At 39.5% G+C, this 22,260-nt stretch overlaps 1 protein-coding gene across 2 annotated transcripts in view; it reads left to right on the forward strand.

Annotated features, from left to right (window-relative positions):
- Positions 1 to 8,527: 8,527 nt before the first annotated feature.
- Positions 8,528 to 22,260, forward strand: part of RAB30 (RAB30, member RAS oncogene family) — a 71,799-nt gene continuing 58,066 nt past the window's right edge. Inside the window, exon 1 of one of the 2 annotated variants that reach the window (XM_084895292.1) lies at positions 8,528 to 8,718. The gene's annotated coding sequence lies outside the window, so the exon portion shown is untranslated. Of the gene's footprint in view, positions 8,719 to 9,041; positions 9,125 to 22,260 lie in introns of those variants that run through there. The other variant, XM_084895293.1, reaches the window with a different exon arrangement.

A 22,260-nucleotide genomic window follows, 5' to 3' on the forward strand; every position in this document is an offset into this window, starting at 1 on the left:
TTTAAAAAACCTGCTTTAAATAGTTATGGAACTTTTGTTTCACCATATGGCCTTTGTTTCATATGGCTGTTTTATTTCCTTGGGAAATGTGTGGGGAAAGAACACAACGTATTTGTAGTCTTCGCCAAATGGGAGATAAACTTATGTCTGGGACATTTACTTTCTCATTTTCCCTAAAAGATACTAGTCGCAGTTCTTATGTAGATCTTAAATGTCAACAACCTGGGTTCTACTTTTTTGTTATTGATTTTAGAGGGAAAAACACTTTTGTTGTTCCACCTATCTATACATTCATTGGTTGTTTTTGTATGTGCCCCAACAAGAGATCAAACCCACAACCTTGGTGTATTTGGAGGACATTCTAACTGAGCTACCTAGCCAGAGCATGGGTTCTAGTCTTTTTTTTTTTTTTTTTTAAATTATCTGTGTACTTATGGTTCTAGTCTTCATTCCTCTACTTGTTAATGGATAAACTTAAGCAGATTTGTGCCTTAATTTAAAAATGTAGGTGACCCAAAACAAGTGTGGCTGGCTGACTGCCAACCTATGAACCAGGAGGTCAGAGTTCAATTCCTGGACAGGGCACATGCCCGGTTGCAGGGTTGGTCCCCAGTGTGAGTCCTGCCGGAGGTAAACATGATTTTCATCATCGATGTTTCTCTCTCCCTTCTCTCTGAAATTAATAAAAACATTTTTTTAAAAACAGAGGTGATTCTTATTCTAGTACAGTTGAATGAAAACAGTAGCTAAAAATATACTTGTAACAGTACCTATCTCATTTAGTTATTGAATGTCTAAGAGGTTTCTTACTTTCCACAGTGGAGGTAGGTTAATGCTGAAATGTTTGAGCAGTGTGTAGGGAGGTACCAGAATTGAGACTGATTAGGTGAAGATAAACCTGGTGGGTGTGCCAGGCACTTTCCTGGGCTTTTGCAGTACCACCAGCTACAATGAAAACACTACACAACCTTACCTCATGGAGCTTACACCCGAGTGGGACCACTTGCAGTCACTTTCCCTGCCTGTTCCTAATAAAACAAAAGGAGGTAAGTCCTAAAAAGTGTCTGTCTCCACCATGAGAAATATGAGACCTTCCTTAAATCCACTTTGTGGTATAATTTGACTTTGAAATGGAGGCAAGGCATCACAAGTTTTCCAGTGAACAGGTCCCTGAAGTTCTTTTAATCAGGCCTTAGATTCAACAGTAAAAAAGAGAAAGTTCCTGTCATTACAGGGGTCATAGATTTCAGGGGGTCCATGAACTTGGATGGGAAAAAGTCACATCTCCATTTTTAATAACTTCAAAAAAATTTGAATGTAGGAGACCAGAGTAGTGTCCTCAGAAAATGTTGACAACTTCAAGTATTTTATGTTCAATGTTAAAATTACAGCCAGTGCTAGATCTTAATGAGTTAATAAAGTATACCACAAATTTCAATTTTTGATAATTATTTCAATACTAGAGACCCAATGCATGGGTCTCTAGTATTGGGAGCCCTTTAGTCTGGGAGCCCTCAGGGGCAGGAGGTGACCCAGCAATCAGGGGAAGGTGACACCATCACACCTCTACTGCTGCCACTGCTAGCAACACAAGCCTCGGCCTGCTCTGGTTACCTGAAACTTGGGTGGCCCTGGATGGCTCAGCAGCCAATATCCAAGGCTTGCCTGTGCCTCAGGCTGGCCCTGGGCTGCTGAGGAGACTGAGGGACACTGGAGGCAGTTGTGCAAAGCAGCTGGAACCCCTGGGGGTCGGCCCAGTTGTGCTGTGTGCCTTTTGACCTAGTGGGGCTAAAAGGACTGGGTGCCGCCATCTTTTAGTTATGACAGTAAATTAGCATATCCCCTTATTGGCTGTGGACACCGCCATCTTTATGAGGGCATGACAATCTATTAATATAGTCCCACTTTATTAGATAGGATTGGTTCCCTTTGTAACCCAACATACTGTACTTTAAAAATTTCTTTTGAGCCGGAACCGGTTTGGCTCAGTGGATAGAGTGTCGGCCTGGGGACTGAAAGGTCCCGGGTTCGATTCCGGTCAAGGGCATGTACCTTGGTTGCAGGCGCATCCCCAGTAGGGGGTGTGCAAGAGGCAGCTGATCGATGATTCTCTCTCATCGATGTTTCTAACTCTCTATCCCTCTCTCTTCCTCTCTGTGAAAAATCAATATATTTTTTAAAAATTTCTTTTGAAAATGACACTGAAAAGGTTGTCTAATGCTCTGAAGGATCATAGTCTCCATTGTATCCCCAGAGCCTTGTACTTGATAATTACTCCATACTTAAAGAATGAAATGGACCTACAACTGGTTAAAACGGCACTCTCCAAATATTGATACTTCGGATGTCTATAATAAAGTACTGCAGGGTTCATTATTCAAAATTGTTTTTTAATCAAATGCCTTAATTGAAGACATGGATCATGTAACCTTGTTCATTTCCCTAAGAAAACTGATACACCTTTGTTAAGCAATACTTGGCCATGTGGTTGGATTAGTCTTCACTGAATATATATGTACAAAGAAACATTAAAAAATATTTGGCATTTGCTCTGGCCAGTCTGTCTGTGTATAGTATTGGCCAGAGCACTAAAAGGTTGAGGGTTTGATTCCTGTTCAAGGACACATACTTGGTTGCTCCTTGGCAACCAATGTGTCTCTCTCACATCAATGTTTCTCTCTCCCTCTCTCCTACTCTCTCTAAAAATCAATATATCCTTGGGTATATTCTTTTCCATTGATTTTGGTAACTGTCTTGAAATTTCAACAAAAATAAGATGTACTGAGCATAATGGAAAGAAGACTGAATTAGGAACACAAAAGAGGGGGCTTACACTTAAGAGGCCCAACTTTGATATTATTTTACCTTGCAGTGTTTAAAATTAAAATTAGTTGGAATCACCTAGTGAATTTATTATTAAATGGCTATATTCAGGGATATATTAATATTTGATTAAGTTCATGTGCATATATTCTTAAAAATAAATGTTTTCAATCATCCAAACCTACAAAAAGAAAGAAAACCATAGAGGGCAAACTTTTCTGGTTAATCATTAACTATGGGAATTCAGATTTCAAATTTGACTTTGGGATATTTACTGCATTTACCTTTAGTAGCACATGAAACCAGAAGCTAAAATTATGCCAATTTGCTATAAATACAACAGTGAGTCAACTAAACAGGACTAGAAAACTTACTTTTCCTCAATATTAACTCAAAGTAAAATGTATAAAATGTGAAATACTAGCCCTGGCTGGTTTGGCTCAGTGGATAGAGCGTCCGCCTGCAGACTGAAGGGTCCTGGGTTCGATTCTGGTCAAGGGCATGTACCTTGGTTGCGGGCACATCCCCAGTGGGAGGTGTGCATGAGGCAGCTGATGGATGTTTCTCTCTCATCGATGTTTCTAACTCTGTCTCTCTCCCTTCCTCTCTGTAAAATAGCAATAAAATATATTCTTTTAAAAATGTGAAATACTAAAAAGTTTACAGAATGAGGGAAACTCCAAATGCTGAACCCTAAAAGGTATGCTCATTTGTGTCCACTTATAGAAAACATTTAACTCCATCTAAGGTGAGACCTGAAAAGGTATCTTTTGGTAAAAGTTTTCCTTTTCCCCCCTTAAAGCTTGTCTCAACTCTGTGATCAGGTTAGAATAATTTTTAATGTAACTTCTGGGTCTACATCATTTGGGGTTGCTGGCATTTCATTTTGGAAACAAGAAAATTGATTCTGCCCTAACCAGTTTGGCTCAGTGGATAGAGCGTAAGCCTTCAAATCAAGGGTCCCAGGTTTGATTCTGGTCAAGGGCATATATATACCTTGGTTGTGGGTACATCCCCAATAGGAGAAGTACAGGAGGCAGCTGAGTGACATTTCTCTCTCATGGATGTTTCTAACTCTCCCTCTTGTAAAAAATCAATATATATACACACATACACACACATATACATACACATACACACACACACACACACACACATATATATATATATATATATATATATATATATATATATATATATATATATATGAAAATCGACTCTATTTTAGAAGACAGATACGGAAAAGCAGACAAATTTCATAGCATGGAATATGAAAGCATTACTTTAGAACTATGTAAGACATGAAACAATTCTAACATTTTTCATAATTTAGAAGATCATTTCTTTTAGAGAACAAATTACAATGATCCTAAATTAAGATAGGGCCTGGTTTTCAAAATCAATTGGGTTTTTTCAAGCAACACAGGTATACAAGCAAAATCTGTTACTGTGTAATTTTTTTTTTTTTTTAAATTTCAGCCACCCTAGGTACTATAAAAATCTCTTCATAACATAATTCAGTAAGGAGAATTTTATATTCCTTATGTGGTAAGGACTGGAAAGAATTTTTGTTGGTCTCTATCATAAGAAATGAAACTATATTTTGGTAAGAGCTTAGTCATGAAAGTATGACATCAACAAATTGCTGAAAAAGTACATCTGAGGTAATCTCTATCCTATCCTTGGGATCCTAACTGCTCTGGGGCTACTCCTTAAAAATTTAAACACACACACACACACACTTATCTGTTCCAAAGCCCCCTCTGCTAAATGCTTTATATAGATTGTTTAATCCTCTCTCACATCCTAGAGGCTATTATCAGGCAAAGAATGTTACTAATTTCTGTGATACTGTGCAAGGCATTCAAGATAGATTTGAAACAGAAGCAGCTGGAATCCAGAGGTCACTGATAATATTCTCTAAAATTCTAAAGTCATTCTTCATTTACCATCACTAAGAGGACAGACCTCCTTCCTTCAAAGACAGACCCTAAGTGTGTGAATCTTGAGGCTGCTTTAAACATTTAAATGCTTGTTCTATTGAGTCTTATCTTTATTCTCTAGCAGATATACATGCAAGAATGCTACAGGATTTTGAATGTATACTCCAAACAGTAACGGAGAAAAAGAGATACTATATCTGGCCAGTGTTGTTCAGTGGTTGAGTATGAATCAGGTTACAGTTGATTCCTGCTCAGGGCATCCGCCCAGGTGACAGCTCCACCCCCAGTAGGTATGCAGGAGGCAGCCAATCAATGATTCTGTCATCAATGATATATCTATTTATCTCCCTTTCTGAAATCATATTGTTACCTGAGGATATTTTCCATTGATTTTTAGTCACTGGAGGAGGGGAGACAGAGAAACATCGATGTGAGAGACACATCAATTAGTTGCCTCCCATACACATCCTGACAGGGGCCAGGGATTGAGCCTGCAACCAAGGTACGTGCTCTTGACTGGAAACAAACTCAAGATCCTTCAGCCCGTGCACCCATGCTCTATCCACTGAGCCAAACTGGCTAGGGCAATAAAAATTGATTTTTTTTTTTTTAAAAGATACTGTATTACATATGCTGTACCCAAATATCAATAATACTAAGATTAAATTAACAATTTTTAAAATTTAGGATGTAGGGACTTATTAAAAATTATTTTCAGAAAATTTTGGTATCTGGCTGCCTCTGTCTAGAGACTTGTTTCTTTTAAATATCTGAATAGCTTTACCATAATTTTTTGATTGCATTAAACTCTTACTGAAAAAGAGTCTTATCACTTCCTTAGCATTAGACTAAATCCTTTCTCTAAGAAATATCTAGATAAGTTATTTTTATATTCTTTCTCTCTCCCTAACTATCAAGTATAAATTGACCCCTGGGTGATTTCCTCATTTACATATATCACAATTCATTTATGGGTATAATTTGTTTTTTCCCCCCTTTTTTAAAATTAATTTATTTATTTTTACATATTTTATTGATTTTTTTTGCCCCCCCTCCCTCCCTCCATTTATGGGTATAATTTGTAATAAACCTAAAACCTTTGCCAATACTATTCACAATATTACAGATGTCCTCCATATCACCTATAATTTTAAAAATACACAAAAATTTTGTAGGGTTTCAACCCTACAGAATTAGTTAGGGATGAATGGGTAATAACTATGTATTTTTTGATTCTATAGAGGTGATCCTGACACTTAACCCTGTTGAAAAAAAATAAAAAATACCTCTTGCTCTAACAGCAATTGACACAATTCTACTTAATGATCTACCTATAATTATAATAAAAATCAATGTACTAACCCTATTTTATTTTTCCCATCACATTTATCCCCCCTATATGCTCCTCCCTAATTTTCTTTTGAGATGGAAAAAGGTTTCTTATCTACTTAAGGCCAAACTAATTCCACTTTTCAGTTTTCCTAACCCCAGTGTTTTCTTTGGGACACTGAGTTTATTGTTTTAGAAGCTGACATCACTGATTCCTCAAATATTAATTTTGTAATTAAAATTTCTAAAAAGAGTATAGATCCCCTCCCCCTTCCTCAAAAAAAACAAACAAAAAAACTTAAGAGTTAACTCATGGAATCTTACTGTAGCTATTAGCTAGATTCATTTCATTTCTTCATGGTTAGATGTCTATTGGATATAAGGCTAGAAAAACTTCAAACTATCCAAACACATAGCAAATTACAGAAATCAGTGCATTACACAGTAGGTCTCACTCTCACACACTTCTAAGAAATCTGTTGGTGTTTCTCCCGCCAACAAATTTGTCTTCCATAGTAACTCAAATTGAGGAGGTTATTGCTTAAAGAAATATAAAATGAGCAAGTTACAATAATTTTGTATAAGACAAAAAAAACTTTGTATAACCAACCCCTAAAAATAATTTAAGTTTGAAACTAAGCCTAAATGTAAACCTGTCTAGTCTATTTTATATCTATTAAGCTTGAAACACTTCTATAGTTACAATGAAGGTCAGAAAGAAAATAGTAAACACTTTGTTCCTTTTCCTATACTTACCACCGTTACCTTCAAAGGTATTTTTTAATAACAGAATTATTTGCATGAGCCCTTCCCACTGTTATATTCATGGACAAATGAGATCAATACATACTATTTTTGTTTAAAAATAAAACAAAGCCATTCATCTGTGACTTGTTCTGGGAAATGTGACATATAAGATCATTCTTCATAAAACTGCTTATATTTAAGAGACTATTTCTACCATGCTTTTGTCGTGTGTAATAATGGTGCCTAGCCTTTCTTTGACAAGAGGGTTTATCAGCTATAGTTTTATTAACTTCTAGCAGGTGAAGTGCATACCTTACTGACTCAAAATAACTAGTTACTTTTGTTTTCAGAATGAGGTGCAAAACGGAGGAAGTCAAACAGCATAAAGTATATCAGCATTTTTAACCCTTTCAGACACCCTCAGGAGGAAAAGAAATCTCCCATCTTCCCACAGTTTAGGCAGACTCTGAAAAATAAACACAGCATTGTTTTAGTAACACAATGGGCATACAGATCATTTGAGACTCTAGACAAAATCCCTTAAAAGACCAGTAGCTTTGATTTCAGTTACTTAGTTTAAAAAAGTAGCTGTTAAGTAGTTGTAGTTAGGGAGTACCACACATTTAAGGAAGTTGGCGAGCCGTGCTAATCAACACCCCATCTCTGCAGCATTTTAGCGAATACTCTCTGGGTTTACCCAAGAACCTGTGCTACTTGGGAATCGATCGCCAGCCGTCCATAATATCCCTCTTCACCATCTCTCCCCCTTTTGCTGGCAGGAATGAAGATGTCATTTTAACCCGGTTTGTTTATCCTTTAGGCCGCTCCTTGTCCTTCCTCAACTGCGGCCCCAAAGCTCCGTCCGCCCCTTTGCAGCTTGTCCACCTTCCGACATCGATTTCCTTAGACCCTTTTGCAAATCACTCCGCATGAAACACCAACGAGGGTCCGACACCTCTGGAGAAGGAGTAAGGAAGGGTGGAAAATAAGAAGTTAAACATGCATTTGGAGGGGACAGCCCAACTCCGTGGGTGCAATCTTCTCCGACCACAGGCGAGAAGGTCGCCGCCCGGGGTCCCCGCACCCCAAAAAAGACATCGACGACCCGCTGGTCCCGTTAAGAGGGTCTAAAGGATGCTCCGAGCCCAGGTGTGAACGGACTCCCTCAGTACCTTACTTAGAACATGGAGCAAGAGGCGTAGGGGGCCTAGGCAACCCCCGCAGAACCGTGAGGCCCCGAGGCAGGCCCCTGCGACCTCTGGAAGCCGCCTCCAGCCAGGCCCGCCCTACATCTGTCTCCAGATGAAAACTCCACCTCCCGGTTCCCAGGCTCCGGCCCCCGATCTCCTATGGGCTTGTCCTCCACTTCTCCATCCCCAAATACTCCACCGCTCGCCTCCCGCGTTGCTGAAAGCCTCGGACGGCTCCGCAGAATCGCCCAGCTCCCGCAATATGGCGGCCGAGCATCCTTTGCTGCCAGAGTTCGCTCTGGGCGCGTCCGACCCCGGAGCATTCTGGGCATTGTAGTTCCCACGGCAGCCTCCGGGCCCCGGCCAGGCTTGAAGACGACTACATTACCCAGCACGCAGCGCTCCCGAGCATGGCTATTGGGGCCTTTCGGATAGAGGGATGATGTCATTGCAAAAACCCCACTGCATTCATTGTGCTACGATCTACCCGCCCCCCCTGCTGCTGCTGCTGGGCTTGTGATTGCCGCTCGCTCCAGCTGAGCTAAGAGTAGCAGCGGCATCAGGGCAGGGACTGACTCCAGCCCTTGGACTTCAGGCTTCGCTCGCACCACCTTACGTTGCGTGCGTGACTCATTCGCATATCATTTCTGTTTATGCCTGGGGTGGGGAGAAATATCCCAAACCAGGTGAGTTGAAGTGATTTGTATTCAAATGGTTTTTACCAAGTTATTCCTCCCGCTTCATTATCAAGGCTTTTTTTTTTTTCTTCTTTTCTTTTCTTTTTTCTTTTTTCTTTTTCTTTTGGGAAGATGGGGGCTAGAGGGGGAAGGATTGAGGAGCTGCTTGCAAGCGCTGCTAAGCGAAAAGCTCTGTGCAATTGGGGTCACTGTACAGAACAACTCCGGCCACCTTCCCCCGCGGGAGGACCGATCCCTGCCAATGCTCTAGCCGCGACTCCCCTCAACCTCTCCGAAGCCGAGAGGGGGGCTGGGCTGGGCTGGGGAGGATGTTGGGAAGTGAGTGCTCTTGCAGAATCAGAAGGCTGAGGCGGGGGACCACTGCAGTCCTGTCACCCACGGCCCGCGTGCTGAGGTCTGAGTGGGGATGAGGTCTGAGTGGGAATGAGGTCTGAGTGGGAAGGGGGGATGCGTGGGGAGAAATGGAGACAGTGATTGAATGTGCTCGCACGACTTTAGAACATTTCTGTGTCGCCTGGGCGAGCAAACTCTCTTCGCTTTTAAGCTGGGCGTGCTTCTTCTCCGGAGGCTAAGTTTTTTTTGTGTGTGGGGGGGCTCTGCTTTCTATGCGTGTCTGTGCCGCTTGCCTCGCCTTTTCTGCGGATCTGAGGTGACCGTGTCCTTTCATGGTGCGCTCCGTGCCCGTCAGAAACCTTTCACGTGTCTCGGGAAGCTCCTCTTCGGGCTGCTGGGGAGCAGCCGTTTCGTTCGTTCAGCGTTCTTTTCCCCGACTGCAGGGTTTCAGGGTTTGTTTGGAAGCGGAGCTGACAGATTGGTGCTTGTGTGAGTGTTTTAAATTACATGGCAATGGGCTCCTCGCCACGGGCAGGGGTACCGTAATGAGCTGCTGTTTCCTGAGGCTCCGTCAAACCAGGCACGAATAACGGTCTGGAGAAGGGATCATTAGGGAAACCTGGGTTCGTTTCAACGCGTTAGGGGAGGAGGGAAAGTTAGAAGCGCCGTTCACCTTCATTTGCCATTACTGGAAGGTACCCATGAAAGAGTGATCCTGGCCAAGGAAACCAAGGAATATAGTAGTATTTTTGTTTTGTTTTCTTCTTAAAGGAACTAACATTTAACAGGACAGAAAACATTCTGACTTGTCTCATGTTGGCTCTCTTCTTGTAAGTAATTAGGATGATGAGTGCAATAAATATGTTACTTGGACATAAACAACTGGCTGACTCAAGAACAGATGGGGCCAGTCTTAGCTGAGAGATCTGCAGCATTGGAAATGAATAGACCCGGGGTCAACCACACCCCCCTCTTAGAATGTCAAAAGAAGGAGAAAACTCCAGGCACTTTATGCTTACCTCTAAAAGGCCAGACCTTTTCATAGTCAAGTCAGGCATTGGGGGGAAAGTCTTTACTGGTTATCTTCTGCTGCTGAATTGATCTTGCTCATTTTTAATTCTGATCCTTAGGTCTCCAAAGTTACATCTGGGTGGTGCTTCATTTAATGTTGCTTTTTTTTACTGAATGCAAAGGACAATCCATTGTGTGGGCTTTGTAGTGGAGTGATTTATTGGAACGCAGTGACCAGCTTTTGGGTTTGGGAAAAGATGGACTGCCTGGCTTTGCCTCTCTCTGTGTGTCTCTCTGTTGCTTACTGTCTGCTTTTTTGGGGCACCTTACTTGTTTCTCCTGTACCTTCCTTTCCCGACCCTTCTACATCTCTTGAAGTTCTTTCCGTTTCTTTTCCCATTTCTCCATTTGCGATTCTCACATTTCCTCCGTGTTTCAGAATTTCCCTCTTATCACCGGTATATCACATCTGTTTCTTTAAGTTTCTTCCCAGTCTCTGAATATCCTCCCCGCCCATTCTCCACCCTACCCAGAAACTCCGGGCTGCGTGGAGGCAGTGTGAGTATTTATTCCACAGAGTTCTCTTTGAGGAGGCTTTGTCCTTCCCCTGTCTGTCCGTTGGTGCTTGGCAGGATGAGCAACATCGGGCCTGACCCCTTGGCCTGGTTTGTGGCTTCTGTGGCAGCATGCGAACAATGAAATGTTGCAGTAGAGCTCATGCCAACTGTATTGCTGCCTTTATTAAGAGCTGCCAATGGGTTAGCACGGTTTTAAAATGCTTTACCTGGAGTGCTCTCATGATTCCTAAGGAATAAATAGATTTCAAATGGCTTTTGCCTCATTTAATATTCTCCCATCTCCCCCCCTCCCCCCCCATCCCTGCCCCGGTAAGTGGTGGGAAGTCTGCCTTTCTCCCCTCCCTTCTCTGTTGATTGCTGAGGAGCATCATCCAGAAGGGACACCTTGAGCAAAGACATCTTTTTTTCTTTTTCTTTTTCTTTCTTTCTTTCTTTTTTTTTAAAGAGCCCTTTTATTTTATTTTAAATACATTTTATTGATTTTTTTACAGAGAAGAAGGAAGGGGGATAGAGAGTTAGAAACATCGATGAGAGAGAAACATCAATCAACTGCCTCCTGCACAGGGTATGTGCCGGCAACCAAGGTACCTGCTCTTGACTGGAATTAAGCCTGGGAGCCTTCAGTCTGTAAGCCGACGCTCTATCCACTGAGCCAGACTAGTTAGGGCGTAAAGACATCTTTCTCTCCTGTGGTTTTTAATTTGTGGAGAAGAAAGTTTGTTATTTTATTTCCCCCTCTTAAGAAGAAGAGTATGGTGGTGGTTATATTTGTTTGTTTAACATGAGTGCTTCTCTAGGCATGGAAAGTCTAATGTCTAACTATTTGGAAGCAACTAGTACGACAGGCCGATTCAGAAGCTGTTATCTTAGACTTCTTCTCTATACCATCTTCTCATTTCTAGTGTTCTTCTCAGATGCTCCCTTTCCCAACCATGTTTCTTAGTGTTTTAGGGAGGAGAAATGCTATTTCTGTGCTCTTGAATAACTATGTAGTTCTTTCTATTTTAGTTTATATCTTTACAAAGGGATAATGATCCTTGCCTTTTGGTTTATTATACTTGGCCTGCTGCAATCTGGGCCCAGCTTATCATTCTGACAATAAATATTAATTGAGCAGCTACTGTGTTCTAAGGACCATGGATATACCAGGGAAAAGAGAAGCTTCTCTTGCCCTCATAGAGCTTATATTCTAATAGGGAGACAATCATTGAACAAGTTATTGCAAATGTGATGAGTGTTACTGACAAAGGGGGGGGGGGGTGTATTACAAGGTGGAACAGGAGTGCCTAACTGATGCTCTCCCCTTGTCGGGAGGAGTCAGGGAAAGTTTCCAGTAGAAAGTGACATTTCAAGAGACTTGAGTGCAAATACTTTAGGATGGTAATGGAAGGTTCAATTACATATGTAGTTGGTTCAATGTAATATATAGAAAGATATTAAAAACCTTACCATGGCTGTTAAGGGAAGAAAAAATTGGAGAGAATTGGCCAAACTGAATGTGTGACCAAGTAGTATGTCATTTTTGTTGTCTTAGTGTCAGAACCTTGGAGAGAAGGGATGAGATTAGAGAGACACAAAGTTTGAAGATTATAATTGATAAGATTATTAATTGATAGGATGTGAGGATAGGGAGAAGAGAGTCAAGATAACTTGATTTTTTTTCTTGAGCCACAATTTACAGAGAATGAGAACACTGGATGGGGACCTTGTTTTTGTTTGCTTTTTTCAAGAAGGAGTGACTTTTGGACATGTTGAGTTTGAAGTTCCAGGAAGACATCTAAGATCTTTCTCTCACCCTGTCCACATGTACAATGTGGCATGGTGGAATAGAAGAGAACTCTGGTGACTGGGTATTATTTATTAGCTGTATGATGTTGGACACGTCATATTCTTTTTTTTGATCTTTATTGTTCTCATCTGTAAAAATATGTATTCCATGAATTTATACTGATCTCCAGCTATATGTGCACTGTGCTAGGAAGGTAGCACTGACAAGATAGTGTTTACTTTGGAAGAGTTGAGGGAGGAAGACAAATAACCACATACAGAGAGGTATGTAGACCTTGGTAGAAGAGCACAGCCCCAAGGAATGCTTTTATTCTTCTTTGCTGGGGGGGAGGGGTAGTGTCTACATTGGCCTGTGACATTTGACCTGAGATACGAGGTAAGAAAGAATCCTCTAGACTGTCCCCAGACACCTAATAGAGTACCTTGCATAAATCAGGGAGTCTGGATATTTGTTGATTGAGTGAAGTAACCTAGGTCACTAAGGGCCCATTCAAAAGCAGGAAATATCAAAATACTGAAAGAGCAATTAGTAATGCAAATATCAAATGTGAAATGTTTTTAACAAATCCATTAACATGTATTCCTGAGACCTGAAGCCTATGAGATCTTTGGTGGATGAATTTGGGGAAATTCAGAAATATTTCAAATCTGGTTTCCTTTTGATCTTCACTTCCTTTATTCAAGTTAGTTTCTCAGAAATAATATTAACTGTATATAGTTTGCTAACCCAATGGATCTTAGACTTTTGAATTTTATAGATAAGTATAATTTTTAAAAATAAGGTAATATGGGGGGTGAGCGGTTGACAATAGTTATTTTTCTAATGTCCCCTTTGACTTTTATCTCATAAAGGACATTTAATGCCAAACGTTGTAGGAAGAGACATAATTTAAAAATTAAGAATATATTTAGCTTTATAATTTTTTTTAACATTTTCTTTATTTTCTCACTTTGTTGGAGAATGATTTAAAGAAGACAAAAAATATCCCTAGCCGATTTGGCTCAGTGGATAGAGCATCAGCCTGTGGACTGAAGGGTCCAAGGTTTAATTCCAGCCAAGGGCACATGCCTGGATTTCGGATTGGGGGCCTGCAGGAGGCAGCTGATCAATGATTCTCTCTCATCATTGATGTTTCTATCTCCCTCTCCCTCTCCTTTCCTCTCTGAAATCAATAAAGAAATATATTAAAAAATTTTAAAGAAGATAAACAATAAAAACTCAACATTATAATATTTTTAAAACATCAATTTATTGCTCCACTTATTTATGTATTCATTGGTTGATTTTTAAAATAAATGTGGAATATTTTTTATTTAAAATACATATCTATATTTTATTTATTTCAGAGAGGAAGGAAGAGAGAGCTAGAAACATCAATGATGAAAGAGAACCATTGATCAGCCGCTTTGTGCACACCCCCTACTGGGGATTGAGCCCACAATTCAGGAATGTGCCCTGACTTGGAATCGAACCCACAACTTTGGCCTATGGGGACGATGCTTTAAGTGACTGAGCCAACTGGGAATGAGGGCAATATCATAATAATTTATGGAACCACTGTCCTATATTCTTGGCTGTGATGAAAATGTGGCCCATCTCCAAATAAGAACATTTTTAAGTATGGAAGAATATTATATGGACCAAGGCTAATTTATTTTCAGTTTCTTCTTCATAGGAATCCAACCTTTAAAACTAGATAGGCCTCTGCAAGATTAGGCTAAGGCAGGGGTTCTTAACTAGTCCATGGAGGATTCTCAGAGAGAACATGAACCCCTGAGATCGCATGTTAAAGTGTGTCTGTGTGAGTTCACATGTGCATACACATGTTTTCTATCACTACATGTGTGTCCTTGGGCAAGGATACACATGTTGTGATATCCTTTGTTTCTTCGTAAGATTGTTGTGAGGATTAAATGAGATTATACACACACACACACACACACACACACACACACAAATATATTTTTATTGCTTTCAGGAAGGGAGAGGGAGAGAGAATCATTGATCGGCCACCTCCTGCATGCCCCCTACTGGTAATTGTGCCTGCAACTTGGGCATGTGCCCTTGATGGGAATCGAACCTGGGACCTTTCAGTCGGCAGGCTGATATTCTATCCACTGAGCCAAACCAGCTAGGGCAGATAATATATTTTAAATGTCTGGAACTATGCCTGGTGCTCATGGTAGCTGTTTTTAACATTAAATGCACTTATTGTTTTGAATATTTTATTTATTGGCTGAGGCTTGCTTAGTGCCCACAGTGATAAAATGAGTAAAATATAACTTAGTATAACTAGAAAACCTAATGCAACGGAAAGTATACAACATCATTGATGTAGAATTCTTGCCAGAAATGTTTGACCTAAATCTAATCATGAAGAAATAATCAGCCGAATCCAGGTTGCGGGACATACTGCAAAACAGCTGGCCTGCGATCTTTGAAAATGTCAATGTCATGAAAGACTAACAAAATGAAATAAAACAAAATGTGTGGGTGGCTGATCGAGACTAAAGGAGACTAAACAGTTGTGCCAACCAAATGCAACAGGTAATCCTTGGTTGGATCCTGGACTTAAAAAGCTATAAAGGAAAATTTGGGGACATTTTGGGAAACTGAATGGGAGCTGCCGATTAGATAATCAGTTACAATGTTAGTTTTCTTGAATGTGGTCATGGTACGTTCTGTTTAGCCTGACATGCTATGGTCTTGGTGTCTGGATCAGTGGCCATTCCTGAATGTCCTCTTTAGGAATGTGTTACCGCAAAGCTAGAAGACATCAAGGGCTGCTTCAGAAGGCAGTGATTTTTTTGGTCACTACAAGTATTTAATCAGCCTATGTGCTGGAATACCATTTGTTGGGGGGGCATTGTAAGTGATCTTTGTATCTTTTCTAAACATAATCCTGTATAAATTCTATAAAGGTGTAGACTTTGCCTGGCCAGTGTGGCTCAGTGGTTGAGCATTGACCCATGAACCAAAGAGGTCACTATTCGATTGCCGGTCAGGGCACATGCCCAGGTTTCAGCCTTGATCTTCAGTGGCAGGCGTGCAAGAGGCAGCCAATTTAATGTTTCTCTCTCATCGATGTTTCTACCTCTCCCTCTCCCTGCCTCTCTCTTTTTCAAATCAGTAAAAACATATTAAAAAAAAAAGAATGCAGACTTTTTAGCTTGCATTCTACCTTTGATATTAATAGAAGTAGTAATGCAGCTGGAGCTGCAAACTAGATGGTTCCAAAATGAAGAGGAAAGGCTGAGAAAGGACACAAAAATATATCTTAACTTTTAAAAAAAATTCCAGATATAAGATTAATCAAAATTTATTATAGAAATACACAATGAACTACATAGGAAACGTTCCCCTTAATTCCACCCTGTTGAGATTTTTATGTATATTCCTCTGTCATTTTTTTCCTACACATATGCTAATGGTATTAGTATAATAAATATATACATATTTTGCTTGCTTCCTTTAACTTAATATATTTTGGGCATTTGTCCCACGTATTTGCATGCTGCTCTAATTTATCCATTTTAATGGCTGTCGGGCACTGCTGCAGTGAATATTTGCGTATGCACCTTTTTGTGATGAATTTGTAGGACTGTTTCGGTAGCATACATTTCTAAGGTTAGAAACACTGGGTCAGGTGGCATGAACAGTTCCCCTTTAATTGTCCCCTGACAATTGATTTCCCGTGAACGTTCGTTGAGAGAGCCATTTCTACATACCTTTGTCCAGTTACTTAGCACTGGAGCTAAACTCTTTTACCGAGGGAAGAAACTTGTGATGGATAGACAGAAAGTGGGCAAAAATGGAACCGCAGACGTCCTGCTGGTTTTTGAGATGGCTGTAATAAAGGTTGATATGTAAATAACATGGAAACCCTCTGGAAAAGTAAAATACATTATCTAAGCCTGTGGCACAGCATGATGTTTAAGAAAAAAGTGAACTGAAAGAATAAAGCAGCCAAGAGTTTTCCCCAGAAATTTCTGCAGGAAATTTTTTTTTTTTTTTGAGTTATGGTTAACTTCACTAAAATGTGGACACCATCAATCTTGAGATGAAAATAACCTCTTCTGCTTAGTTCCGCTCCATCTCAGTCACACAACCACAGTGGAAAGGGGAATTGAAGCTTCACTTCACTTTTTAAATATCTGAAGCAGGTGGTTAAAAGGCCTGATTATCAATAGAAGCAGTCCGAGGGCAGGTTTTGGGCATTTTTTTCTGGTAAAAGAAAAAGGTCTGACTTTAGGAGTGGCTGTCAGTGACTCACTCTGCCTCAGCAAAAACCCTGAGGAAGCGATTGTAAGGATCATAGGCTGTGAATTATTTCAAATTTGTCAGCCAGTTGTTCCCTTTCTTTTGTGGCTGAGTGGAGCAAGCACACATTTGAGTTGTGTGCTACCTGGGTAATTTATCTTTTTAAGCCGCAGTTTCTTCACCTGTGAAATGGGGATTATTGTGAGGCTCAAATGACATAATGTGTATAAAAGGTTTTGGCAAATTCATGTGCTGTTGTGAAGGTGCTGCTGTCTCTGACTGGGCCAGCTCCTCTTAATATATATATATATTTTTAATAGAATTTGCAGCCTAAAAAGCATCTGTCTCATACAGTCTCTCATTACTTCTTTAACCAATATTCGTGAACGTAAGTTAAATGCAAGGCCCTGTGCTGGGTATTCTTATAGGGAAACAAAGGTGGACCCGTCCAGTTTTCCTTCTTCCCCACTTTTATTCTAGGAGACTAATAATATCTTTTAAAGAGAGTCTTTAAAATAAGAGATGCTTTACAATGCCGTGTTATGTATGCTGTCTCATTCTCTCAAACCTAGGTAGCAGATTTGAGCTCCATTTTCTCATATAAATGAAGAAACAATTCTAAGTGAGGTTAAGCAACTTGTTTTTTTAATTTATTTATTTATTTATTTTATTTTTTAAAGTTACCTAGCTTAAAAAATTTTGCAGATGTAGCTCCTAGGTACATTTTCTGGAACCAAAAACCATACTGCTTCTTCAGCTGCCTTCTGTTTCTGCCTTAACTTCTGATAAAAAATACAAACTTCATGAAGGCAAGGACTGGCTGGTGATGTTTCCTTTAATGTGATTCATTTTCCCTACATGCGTGGGGGAAGGAGCTTTCTGCAGATTTAGCTGAAGCCATGATGTGAACTGTCGTGACATCTACTGGGTAATAGACGGTTTATGTGTTTTATTTGCTTTCCCCCCAACTTATTTTGAACATGTTCAAACATATGGAAAAATTGCAAAAATATTACAGCGACCACCCATACACCCTTCATCTAGATTCATTTGCTTTCTTTATCTATGTTCACACATTTTCTCCTTCCCCTAGATTACTTGAAACTGTAGTCGTAGACATGACAACACTTTATCTCTAAATACTGGAAGCATGTATCTCTTGAGAACAAGGACATTCTCCTGTGTAACCATAATACCATTACATCGAAACAATAATATTTTCAGACTTTCCCAGTTGTTCCAATGTTGTTATAACCTTTGTCTTGGAACCCAAGATGGAAAGAAGGATTACACACCGTAGTTGTGTCTCTTTAGTTTCCTTTAACATATCACAGTACCCCTGCCTTTTTTTTTTTTTTTTTTTTTGTCTCTTATGACATTGAAATTTTGAAGATTCCAAGTCTGTTGCCTTGTTATAGACTGTAAGTTGGATTTGTCTGATTTTCCCCCCTCACTATGAGACTCAGGTTAAACATTTGTGGTTAGAATTCCCCATACGGAATGTTGCCTCCCTCCCTTGCGTCATATTTGGTGACACACAGTGTGAGTTTGTAACATCACTGGTATGTGAGGTGGTATTGCCAGATCTCTGCATTGTAAAGATAATGTTTTCTGTTTGTAATTAATAACATTATCTGTGGGGTTATCCTTTAAGATTGTTTAGATATTCTGTTCCTCTGCAACTTTCCAGTGGTTTTAACATCTATTGATAATCCTTGCTTAGGTCAATTGATATCTATTGGTGTTTTCCCGATTGGTTAGCTTTCAGCTTCCCTCTTCTTCTTCCCTTTTTTTTTTTTTTTTGTATCACTTGGACTTCTGGATTCTATAATCCATTACCAACCTTCTGTCTTCTCCCTCCCCGCCCCATCCTTATGCTTTTTGATACACAAATTATCTAAAATTTGGCCACAGGGTACCTGTTTTAATTTACTTAACTTTAAAAGCAACCTAATAAAGTAGTAGGTGGGATTTTGACCACTTTATAAGTGAGAAAATTAAGGCTCAGAAAGTACAGATAATCATCCCAGGTCACATAGCTAGTTAGCAGATGGGGCCAGATGCAAACTCAGTTCTGACTAATTCTAACTGCTTCCTGCTACTCACACTGCTTCCTGGCAATCCAGGAACAGAATGTCATCTGATGAGACCAGGTTAAAAGCATTGCATCATTGTTGGAGATAGTGAATGATTGGGAACAGCCTAAGTGTGCATCAGTGGGAGACTGGTTAAATAAATGGATATGTTCACACAGGGGAAACTATGAAACTACAAATAAGAATTAGGGTATTCTTGCCCAGACTCTTGATTCCAATAATTACAGGCTGTTGTTATTCCTGTGATTAAGCCCCTACTGGTTTGGCTCAGTGGATAGAGCACTGGCCTGTGGACTAAGGTGTCCCAGGTTTTATCCTGGCCAAGGGCACATGCCTGGGTTGCGGGCTTGATTCTTCCCCCCCACCCCCACCCCACCACCCCCTTCCCAGCCCCAGTAGGGATGTGCAGGAGGCAGCCAATCAATGCTTCTCTCTCATCATTGATGCTTCTCTCTCTCTCCCTTCCTCTCTGAAATCAATACAAATATTAAAAAAGAAGAATTAGGGTATTCTTGAAGTACTGGAATGGAGAGATCTCCAATAATATGTTAAGTGAAAGAAAGAAGGTGGCATAACAGCACATATTTTGTGAAAGAAATGGGGCTAAACATATTTCAGTTTGTATGAAGATTCCTTGGAAGGGTGTAAAATAAATTGGTTACTAGGCACTTGTACAGGGCAGTAGGGGTGAGTGGTTTGTATGTATAATGAGATTTCTTAAGATTTACTATTTTATATAATGCTGACTTTTATAATAGCTTTATTGAAATATAATTCACACATTACACAATTCACTCATTTAAAGTATTCAATTCAATAGTTTTTAGTATGTTGACAGAGTTGTGTCAACATACTAAAAACTACTGAACGATTGGGAACAGAGCTGTGTCAACATCACTAGACTCAATTTAGAACATTTTCATTATCCCAAAAAGAAATTCTGCACTCATCATCAGTTATTTACCATCTTCGTCACCCCAAGACCTCAGCCCCAGGCACCACCTATCTTCCAGTCTATAGATTTGCCTCTTCAGGACATTTTATATAAATGGTTTCTCTCATTAGCATAATCTTTTCAAGGTTTATCATGTTGTAGCATACATTAGTACTCCGTTCTTATTTCATTAACAAATAATATTTTATTGTATGAATATACCATATTTTATCTATTCACTTATTAATTGATGGGCATTTGGGTTGTTTCCATTTTGGGGGTACTATGAATAATGCTGCTTTAAACACTTGCGTACAAGTTTTTAAGTGGACATTAGTTTTTATTTACTTTGCATCTGTATCTAGGAGTGTAATTGCTGGGCCAACTGAGAGCTCTATGTATGAACTTTTGAGGAACTGCCAAATTGTTTTCCAGAGCAGCTGCACTATTTTACATCTCCTCCAGCAATTTCTCTGCATCCTTGCCAACACTTTTTATTATCTGCCTTTTTATTATAACCCTTCAATTGGGTATCACATTGAGTTTTGAATCACGTTAATATAGTACCATGTAATATCTATTCCAAAAATAAAATTAAATTAAAACAAGAAAATTAGAAAGAAATGGCAGCTCAGAAAGAAGTTTCAGATGGCCAGCCAAAGGGTCAGGGTGTGGTGATATGGCCTTAGGGTAAGAATGAATAAGGTTTGTCTTGTTTGCTTTGGTATCTTGATGCATATACATTTCCCTCTTCTGCTTCTTTCTTTCTTCCTTTCTTCCTTTCTTCCTTTCTTCCTTTCTCTCCCTCCTCCCTCCCCCCCCCCTCTTTCTTTCTTTCTTTTTGGTTAATCTTCATCCAAGGATGTTTTTTCCATTGATTTTTTATAAAGAGAGAGTGGAAGGGAGTGGGGAAGAAAGAGAGTTTCTTCATCTATAATAAAGGAGCCTAAAGTATCCACCTCATCAGAAGGTGCTTACTAGTTACAAAGGGGGAGAGAGTGACTTTACAGTGGAGAAAAGTGGCAGGCACCATTTTTAATTTCAGTATGAGACAAATCAACATCTGAGGACATATCATTTGTGTGGCATTCCTGCAGAAAATGCATAATCTGAATCTATGAGGAAATATTAGATAAACTGAGAAACAGTCTATAAAATAAATCAACTAAAAAAATAAAAATAAATAAAATAAATCAACTGTATTTCTCAAAAATGTCAAGATCATGAAAGACAAAAACTGAGGGATAGTTCTAGATTAAAGGAGACTAAAGACCCATAGAGACTAAATAAATCACATGATCCTAAATCAGATTGAACCAGGAAAAAAAATTTTTTTTTTTGCATTAACAGACATTATTTGGTGAATTAGTGAAATTTGAATAAGGGCTGGGATTATAGTATAATATTTATATTAATTTTCTGGTTTTGATAAACATACTATGAAAATATAAGAACATGTCATTATTATTATTATTATTTGTTAATCCTTACCTAAAGATATTTTTTCCATTTATTTTTAGAGAGAATGGAAGGGAAGAAGTTGGGGGGGAGAAAGAAAGAGATGGGGAGGAGAGAGAGAGAGAGAAAAAAACATTGATGTGAGAGAGACACACAGATTCGTTACCTCCCACACACTCCTTGACTGGAGCCAGGCATCAAACCTACAACCCAGGAATGTGCCCTTCACTGGGAATTGAAACCGAGATTCTTCCTCATGTGAGGCAACACAAGCCAGGGTGAGAATGTCCTTATTTTTAAGGAAATGCTAAGTAGTTAGTGGTAATATAATATCTGTTTACAGAGACAGCGAACGATAAAGCAAACGTGAGAAAATATTAACATATAGGTAATCTGGGTGAAGGATATATATCGATTCCCGATTTTTTTCCTTTCTTTTTGTATGTCTGAAATTAATTTGAAATAAAAAGGTAGAAAAGGAGGGAGAGGCTATGCCAATACCTAGAGCATAGGGTTGTTGTGAAGATTAAACAGGCCCCTGTGTGTCAAGTCTTAGCATGGTGCCCCCCACCTGGTGGGTCTCGATGGACAAGGCAGCCCATAGCCATTGCTGGGGAGCCAGATTAAAATTGACACAGGGGATATGGTGACCGTATTGTTCTGAATCCAAAATGGTAATGCATGGTCTGACAAGGAATTTTTTTCTTTACTTATAAATTCACTTAATTGCAAAATTTTACAGATACATATATTACATCTCATTTTGTTTTTCATTAGCAAGTCATCTTAGTATAGTGTTAAATTTACATGAAGTCATGATTTTTCTAGGAAAATTAGGTGTTGTTCACTTGGGGCCACATTTGGGCCGATATTAGCATTCAGGCAGCTTCCATTTACCTTTTCTTTTCCTTCCCTTCCCTCTCCTCTACCACACAACCAAGTTTCCGATTTTTGTCTCAGAGAGCCATTTTTAAAAAAAATATATATTTTATTGATTTTGTACAGAGAGGAAGGGAGAGAGATAGAGAGTTAGAAACATCGATGAGAGAGAGTCATCGATCAGCTGCCTCC

The sequence above is a fragment of the Pipistrellus hanaki genome (assembly GCF_964339955.1).
Source record: "Pipistrellus hanaki genome assembly, chromosome: 9".
Lineage (NCBI taxonomy): Eukaryota > Metazoa > Chordata > Mammalia > Chiroptera > Vespertilionidae > Pipistrellus > Pipistrellus hanaki.